A 7,894-nucleotide genomic window follows, 5' to 3' on the forward strand; every position below is an offset into this window, starting at 1 on the left:
AAATTATTATTATTATTATTATTATTATTATTATTATTATTATTATTATTATTATTATTATTACAGACAATGTTTGTAAATTATGGGCATGTATAATTGCAAAAATAATTTAATAAATATTACTTTCTCCGTCCCAAATTATGTGTCGCCATTTCTTTTTTGGTCCGTCCCAAAAAGAATGTCGTCTTTCCTTATTTGGTAAGTTTTTAAAGACACAATTATAATTTTACCCTTAGTGGTCTCACTTGATTTTAAATATTGTTACTCCTTTATTTATTTATTTTTTAATTAAAAGTGGTCCCACTTGATTTTAATTACTATTACTCCTTTCTTTAAGAAGAATAATTTTGTAACTTTAACAAAGTTAATACTTATTTTTTAAATATCGTGCCCGGTCAAATAGCGATCATAATTTGGGACGGAGGGAGTAGCAAAATTATTTAAAATATTATATAATGTAAAAAATAATAATATAAAAATAAATTGTATATTTTCAAATCATGAATGTGACACGTTAATGTTTATTTGATATCAAAATAATGTGTAGAAAATATCAACATTTATAATTAATAATTTTGCTAAAATAGCAGCCTAAGAAGGGTATCGGGGGGGTCAAAATTGGGTGTCCACACAACTAAGTCGATTTATTCCCACAAATAGGTGTTCGTGGAGGGTACAGTGTATGCACACCTTACTGCTAAGGTAGATAGGTTGTTTCCAATAGTCCCTCTGTAATACCCCGATCGTTTCTTAAGACTAAATTCGTCTTTTGAGTGAATATGGATGACTTTCAAAGTGATTGTTGTTTATATTGTGTTGTATTTCCCTAAATTCCACTTTCTATCATGTGGAGAATTGGATAAGCTTTCCATCGACTTAAGATTCACCCGAATCGGACACCTGGTGAGGGAGTTAGAGCCATTTTGTAATACCCCGAGACTCTATCCAATAGCGCAACCATGAATCAAGCTCATGAGAAATAAATTATAGTGCTTTGGTTGTTTTCTAATCAAGGGTAATGTGTATTAAGGCCTCAAAGATGTCCTAGCGATTAGGTAAATCAAAACATTCCTTACCGATTGAATTCTTGAGAAGGATTTTTCCATATCCAACTTCAAATGATTATATCTCTCGTTATACTACGAATCATTAAGCCCATGACCTACCAAAATATAGATAATTGTATCGGCTTTTCAACGATACCAATTTCGTCAAAATCTGATATCGGAGCAAAAAGTTATGCTTATTTTACTCCAACATCTCAGCCTGAAAAATCCGTGACGACCTTTTATGACGACTTGTCACAAGCCTGATGGATTATCACAAAATGTTGTCACCTTAAGGAAGAAAGTCAATAAATCCAACCTTGTGTGACGATATTTTGTGACGGCTTGTCACAAAATGTTGTCAACCTTAAGCCAAAAATCATAAAATCCACCCTTTTTGTGACGACAATTCGTGACTGCCTATCACGGGCCTGACGGCTTGTCATGGATATCATCAGCTAATTTTTTTTCTAGCAATTAAGGAACGTTTTTGCAAGGGCATTTTGGTCATTTTAGCCCATTTTGGTCCTATAGAGAAGAAAAGAGAAGTTCATTTTCTCTCATTCTCTTCCAATAAAGATCTAGAACTAGGGTTTCTTCCAAAATCCTAAATCAAATCTTCTACAAGAAAATTCAAGAATCTTCCAAAGATTTCACCAAGTTGTTCAAGAATCAAGTTCTCCAAGTCAAAGGCATCAAGAACTTAGCTCAAAAGTGTGAAGAAGAGTTTCCAATCAAGCTTGCTCATCTTAAAATCATAATCCAAGGTATGTGGGGTTTGAACAAGAACACTTATTTCGTTCTTATGCCCAAAGATTTAATTTCTACTATTGAAATTCATGATTTTGCAAAGTGGGTTTACACCCAAATTACTTTATTAATGATTTATGATATTTGAGCTATTCAAGATTGATACACATGACTATTTCATCATTTTATTTCTTAAATTGAGAACTTATGACATGAGTTGAATATTGTTATTATGAGTTGATGATTTTCGAATGATTTGAGATAAGAGTCATGATTTAAGCTTTTCTATGAGAAGTTTGATTATTGAATATATATATTGATATTTGAGCTTGAGAGTCAAGAATGAGTTGTATGATGTTTTCTTGAAGTTTTTGATACATGATTATTTTACAATTTTCAAATTATGACTTGATATTTAATATTGTGAATTTCATGTTTCTACCATGAGTTGGTATTTCAAGTGCTTTCAAGACATGTGTCAAGCTTTAAGCTTCCTTGTGACAAATTGGATTATTGAGTATATTGATTCATGAAATTGAGTTATTACAATGAGTCTTGATATTTCCTCAAAGTTATTGATGTTGCCATGACTTAATGAATTGATATATTTTGATATTGAGAAAGATTGATTTGATTTGAGTCGAGTTAGGAATCCACAAATTGATTATGATTTGATAAATGAGAAAGAGATTTGATGTGGTCTTCATGATAGATCCTTGTGATGTTTGTAGTGGATTTCCTAACGCATTCTGAGCTTATGTCTGGGAGTAATATTTAGCACCGAACGGAAAATGTGGTATTTCCCCCAAAACTACATGCCACCATAGAATTGATATTGATAATTGTGGGCCGAAGGCCGAGTATGAGATTGTGATCACTAAATTTAGGTTGTACTCCCTGGAAAGAGTACGACGCTCCCGCCAATGTGGGGTTATCTCCTTAGGAGGGCAAAATGTTGGACTCCATGTAGCTCACATTGTTTATGTCGGTTATAAGAACCTCCCAAGTCCATAAGAGTTCAAGTTTCATGAGTTACCGAGTCACTCTAAGTCATGAGTTAAAAAGTTTGAGTTAAGTATAATGATTGATAATCTATATAATGGTTGCATTACTATTGATTATTTACAAGGAATATATTTCAGTTAATTCAAGCAAAGAAAGTCGTTATCGTCAGCATGCATGATTTTCATAATCATTTATGATATTATTTATAATGTTGCATTGCACCCCCACATACTCAGTACATTCCTTAAAGTACTGACCCGCATATATTTCTATGTGCTACAATGTCTTATAATGTAGGTATAAATTGTAGCGCAGATACCGCATTCAGTCAGTCTGCCGCTCCCAGTCAGCAAGTGATGAGTCCTTTTGATTCGAGGGCTTGAGTTGGTTATACAGTTCGAGAAGTATTGTATTTTCTTATTTTAGTCGTATTGAGCTTAGATAGTTGGGAGTCATGACCAGGCTATCTAAAGTCAGTACCAGTAGAGGCTTCATAGACAGTCAGTAGAAGTTGATATATTCAGTTTCAGTTTCGTTTAGTAAAAGTAGAGTTGTAATCTTGTAAAGTTAATGTTTATATTGATCAAGTTCAGAGAAGTTCTATGTTTTCGCTGATTTTATATAGATTTAAGCATTTTATCCAGTTGCTTATGATTTATGCCAGTAGGAGGGTTAGCTTGGGGTCACTTGTGCCCCTAAGCACCGTATGACGTCTCGGGACCCAATTTTAGGGTGTTACAAACTTGGTATCAGAGCACAGAGTTCAAGTGTCCTAGGGTGTCTTTGAAGCTGTGTCTAGTAGAGTCTTGCGGAACGGTACGGAGACGTCTGTACTTTTCTTCGAGAGGCTACAAGACATTTAGAAAAGGTCTCCATTCTTTCATGTCTTAGGTCGTGCTATAGAAAGGTTCTTTGAGAAACTTATACAGATTCTCATCTTCCTCTATTCAGGGAATCCCCGCCTTATTTTTGAGGTATTAAAGAAAGTCAAGCTCAACTCTTTGTAGATAGTACTTTCTTAAGCAGTCTCCATGGATAGTTATGGAGTTTTAAATGAGCTAGAAAGTATCCTGTTAGTGTCTTATCATGCCTTGCTTATAAATCGTGCAATAAGCCCAAGTCAGTTGTGCTTCCAGATTCTTTCTCAGAATCCATAATGATAATCTATACTTCTTTATCTATTTACTGTTCTTGAGGTAACATGATCTGCAAGTTTTAATTTCTTTCCTTGATAATGCCCTTAGACTTGCAAGTGAGAAATTTCTGAAGTCTCACAAAGCGGCCTAAGAAGATCTTACCAACGTGTTATAAGTTTCCTAAGTTCAATATTATACCCTCTCCCTTATGACTCATTCAGTTAAGACAGAGTAAGATATGTATTCTTAGATTATCGAAATTGTATGGCGAGTTTCTACCTCTCATAACCTTGTTATCGTCAGATGTTGGAACTAAAAGTCTAGTGAAGCTGTGTGGGGCTCTTTCGATTCACTGGCATAATTGCTTTGTTATCCATCTTAAATTCTTTTTCAAAATGTAAAATTAAAGACTAGTGAAGTCGGGTGAGGCCTATTTTGATTCACTAGTGACTCTTTGTGTATCTTATTTTCTCGTGCTGGTTGGAAATGGGTTTAGAGGTGTAGTGGCAAGAAAGGTGGAAAGTGTGATTTATTGAAAGTATGCATAGCCGAGCCTTTTGCATGTGATCGAGTTGGTGATGAAGTGATATTGTTCTTGTGTGTCAGCTCATGTAAGAAAGAGAATGAGTTATTGATGGAGGTAAATAATAGTTTGCTTAAGGTATGAAAAAAGTTATTGATGGTGTGTTGCATAAGATAAGTATAGGTTATGGATGAGGATACTTAGTGGATGAGTGTTGTTAACTTAGGTGCTCCTGAGATTGTAAGGGAAAGTTAAGTTGAGGGTTAGAAAGTTATGAACTAAGTTAAGTTGTGTATAAAGGATAAATAGTAATGATGGGTAGAAGGAGGGTGTGTTGATGGATTATAAATGAGAGAGGCCATATGATTATGACCAATTATTTTTATTAGGGGGTTTAAGTGGGCTAGTGTTTATTGACGTTTTATTTTATAGTTTCCATGTGAGAATTGTGTGTGTGAGATGGAGTTGTAAGTTATGCTGAGCGTTAGGCATTAAGCTTAGATGATTGGTGGCTATGAAGGTGGATGTGATCATTTCTTAGTTAATGCTGCCGGTTATAGAGAAGTGATCTAATGGGCTTGGACAGTGTATGCAAGAGCTTGAGTTTGATCAACTTGCAATTAAGTTTGATTTTGTATTCTTGGTAAGAAATCTTGCCCAAAGTTCTATGGGGATGCTTTAGTTTCTAGGGTCATTGTATGTGGCGTAATTAGTAAGTGCCACGGAGTTGCTAGGTGGATGAAGACTAGTTAGGTAATGAACGATATTCCTAATAATTGAGTCAAGGAGTGTAATGGCTTTAGTCTAAGGAGGAGATAGTAGAACGAGTAACCAGGTTAGGTTGTCAGGTTCTAGTGGGTGTGCCAGTAAGTTGTGGAACAGCTGTGAGAAGGGATACTGCTCGACCCATTTTATTTTAGTATTTTCAGTTATTCCAGTATTCATTCATGCTTTGCATTTTGATTCCCTGATCATGATTCATGTCCAAGCATGCCATAAAGAATCCTGTCCTCACTTAGTTACCAAAATACGAAGTTTCAGACCTTTCACCGGTTGGAATCACATTTCCTAGTTACGAATTCCCAATTTAGGTCATGCAACGCATGACTTATGTACTCAAGTTTTGTGACATGTTCAGTTTCAATGTTCAAGTGCTACTTTTAATGATCAGTAAAGAAAAGAATTCAGATTTATATCGTGCATGTCCCCGGGCCGTATTTATTTGATGGGTTTATGATGCTAAATCCTCTATTCCTCAAGCCTCAGTTGAGTGTCAAGTTATTCATAGCATCTATTCATGTGTCAGATCCTCATGCTCTAATTTTTTAGTTATCTTTCCTTACCCAAGATAGTGGTGGTGAATAGTTATTTAGTCTAGAGAGATGAGATATTTCCTTATCAACGATAGAGGGTGGCATGCCTATTTTAGCTTGGCAGTAATGTGAAGTAAGATTGAGGCTAAGTCTTTGATACATGCTATGGTTAGTTGAAGTTTAATGTGTTATGATTAGGAAGAGTGTGGTGTGTTCATTTTGTGTAATTCCATGAGTTGGAAGGAATATTAGAGTGAACCGTTTGGGTAGGACTTGATTAGCTAGCAGTATGTCAAGTGTGTTTGAGATGAGTGCATGGAATTTTTTCTTGATAAGAGGTGTGTAGGGTATGAAGATAGGCTTGAATTTCATGTTTGTGTGCATGCGGATGGGTGCCTTGCGCATTAGTAAATGGCTAGTACTAGGTGGATTGGAGTTGTCGAAGTGGTAATCAGAATTACTCTTGAAGTGAGAGATTGTAAGAATGTAGATGTGTGGGAGCTCATGATTCAGAATAGGGTTATGTGGCGAATCTTGTGGTTCTAGGTTAGGCATGAAGACGATGAGGGGGTTTTGTTCGAGAGGATATGAGTAGATGAAAGTATCAGTGTCATGTGAGGATAGTAAGTCGAATCGATCAAGTATAGTATCAGAAGGGTATAGTATAGTCGAGAGAGTGTTTGAGAAGTGTGGTTGAGTTTGAGAGTAAGGAGTTGCCTTGCTTGAAGCTTAGTACTTTTATCCTGACTTATGATTCATAGGTTTAGGTTTCAAGTTATGGGATTATGGTAATTCTATGATCTCTGATTCAGATGTCTTGTTTATATCTTGCCTAAAGTTGTTTTCTCCTTCAAACCATTAGAATTCCTTGGGAGGGTGTTGAAGAAATTCTCTACTTAAGTATGAGTATCTAGTACGATTTAATTTGCATAGTTAGCAACCTAGTTTTTAAAATTTGCCAGATAGATTTCTATGGTCTTCTATTTTTTCGAACTAGTCTGGTCTTACCACTCAAAGTTTCATAAGTACGGGCAATTCGGTAAGTAGTTGCTCGCACCCAAAATCTACGAATTCAGTTCAGTATGTGTATTTGGCATCAGTTTTAGATTCGAATATATAATTGTGATTCAGTCTGTAAGCATTCATTGAACAGTCTTTATTTTCCAAGTAATCTAATCTAGACAATGTAATACCCATTGTGTAGTCTTATCCTTGTTTCTCATGACCTATGCCTGCATAAATTATCTCTTCTCCGTCTATGAGTACGATTATACCCTTATCACATCAAGTGAATTCTAAACTTTCAGCATGAGCCCGCTCTTTAATAATAAGCAGAAGGCAAATCAGCTTAAATTCAATTAAGAATTACAGTTGTCCTCTATCTATTCTTTCCTAGTATTGGATCCAGCGGTATAGCTATTCTCATCATGAGTTTATAAATTCAACGAAGTACTTCAAAGTTTAGAAAGATATAGATTCAGATTAGCAAGTTCTTCAGGGAGTTAGAGTCATTTTGTAATACCCCGAGACTCTAGCCAATAGTGCAACCATGAATCAAGCTCATGAGAAATAAATTATAGTGCTTTGGTTATTTTCTAATCAAGGGTGATGTGTATTAAGGCCTCAAAGATGTCCTAGCGATTATGTAAATCAAAACATTCCTTACCGATTGAATTCTTGGGAAGAATTTTTCCATATCCAAATTTAAATGATCATATCTCTCGTTATACTATGAATCATTAATCTCATGACCTACCAAAATATATATAATTGAATTAACTTTCCAACGATACCAATTTCGTCAAAATCCGATATCGGATCAAAGAGTTATACTTATTTTACTCCCGCGTGTCAACCTAGAAATTCCGTGACGACCTTTTGTGACGACTTGTCACAAGCCTGACGGCTTGTCACAAAATATCGTCACCTTAAGGCAGAAAGTCACAAAATCCAACCTTTTGTGATGACATTTTGTGACAGCTTGTCACAAAATGTCGTCAACCTTAAGCCGAAAATCATAAAATCCACCTTTTTGTGATGACAATTCGTGACGGCTTGTCACGGATGTTAGCTAATTTTTTTTTCAGTAATTAAGAGACGTTTTTGCAAGGGCATTTTGGT

The sequence above is a fragment of the Capsicum annuum genome, chromosome 3 (assembly GCF_002878395.1).
Source record: "Capsicum annuum cultivar UCD-10X-F1 chromosome 3, UCD10Xv1.1, whole genome shotgun sequence".
NCBI classification, from domain to species: Eukaryota; Viridiplantae; Streptophyta; class Magnoliopsida; order Solanales; family Solanaceae; genus Capsicum; species Capsicum annuum.